This window comes from Oncorhynchus gorbuscha, linkage group LG09 (genome assembly GCF_021184085.1).
Source record: "Oncorhynchus gorbuscha isolate QuinsamMale2020 ecotype Even-year linkage group LG09, OgorEven_v1.0, whole genome shotgun sequence".
Taxonomy (NCBI): Eukaryota; Metazoa; Chordata; class Actinopteri; order Salmoniformes; family Salmonidae; genus Oncorhynchus; species Oncorhynchus gorbuscha.
Genome location: NC_060181.1, coordinates 55,823,257 through 55,824,844, shown reverse-complemented (window position 1 = coordinate 55,824,844; position 1,588 = coordinate 55,823,257).

The window sequence follows — 1,588 nt, the reverse complement described above, 5'->3', positions numbered from 1 at the left end:
TGGGAATGTTTTTCTTCATATTTTCTCTTAATCCATTTACTTGATTTCTTGAGGCCAGGCATCAACAGAAAGCTAGCTTTTTTCCTTTGTTCTCTTATTCGTTTAACAAATCTACTGTTACGTATTCCAAAACAAAGCCCCACTCTCAGTTGGTCAGCAAAAACTGTTTACCTCCTTGTAATGTTGAAGGAATAACTGATATATTCTCTTGTATTGGAAATTGAGATTTCAAACTTAATTTCAGAGTTATCGTGAAATGATCGGGGAGGAGTATCTTGAAGTGCAACGACATTATTGAATCAAAATAAAAGGTTTCCCCTACCACACTTGCACATTTGCTTCAGCAGTTTTTATCCTACCATTTCCTCCATAGGTGACATTAACAATACACGGTATTTTCTTTTTGTTTATTGTGAGATTCACACCGTTTGTAAATAAATTGGATCCCTAGAGGATCTCTGCCAAAATGTGTGTAATGTTTTCAAGTGCCAACGAAACAAATGTTCTATCCACCTATCTGAAACGCTGAATGTTATGTTATTCTGAGTGTGCATTAGGAAAAATAGCATTTGTAGATATTGAAAATGGATTATGATCAAAAGCAGTTCTGTTAGAAGAAAAAATATTTTGATTGTAAAATAGTTATTCAAGTGTTTCTAGTACAAGTAGGTTGCATTCTAGTTGCAAAGAGGCCATTAAACCTAACCATCAACCTCCAGGATTTTCCATTATATTGTTTTCCATATACATGTATACCAGATCAAGATTCCACAGGAGGGTGGAATGACGTTTACATAAAGTAGGTACCAATATAGTGGAAAATAATATATTTAAGCAATAAGGCACGAGGGGCATTCTTAGGCACGACGCATCGCGGAGTGCCTGGACACAGCCCTTAGCCGTGGTATATTGGGCATATACCACAAACTGCTGAGGTGCCTTAATTGCTACTATAAACTGGTGACCAATGTAATTAGAGCAGTAAAAATTAATGTTTTGTCATACCCGTTGTGTACGGTCTGATATACCACGGCTGTCAGCCAATCAGCATTCAGAACTCAAACCACCCAGTTTATAATAGACAATAAACGCCGCAAACCATGGCTGCATGTGCAATAGAGTGTAACTCATTGATGGGATAAGTACAGTAGGTATGGAAAGGATTGTCTGGGTATGTGTGAACTGGACTACTGTATACCACTCTCTACATGCGTTTTGATCTTGCACAGGCAACCTCTCCTAGACTGAGTTATCTGTAATCTGTCTGTGCTGAGGTAAACACAAGTACTGTCTGGATTGCTGTCCTCAAAACAATGGAGAGGGGTGAATCGAATCTGCAGTCTGCTCATGGATAAGGTAGAGAGAGAGAGAGTGTGTGTGTATGGAGACGGAGAGAGCAAGACATTTAAAGTGAGCAGCAGCATACTGTGGCAGCCTACAGGAAAACAGCAAAGGATTTTTTTTAAAGCAGCCTTGGAAAAATTGAACAGCCCTCATGTAGGAATATAGGAAAAGAGAGGGAGTGGCAGGGAAGGAAGGAGAGGGGGTAGGTGGATGGGGGAGGAGTGTACCAGAAGGCGGCAACGTT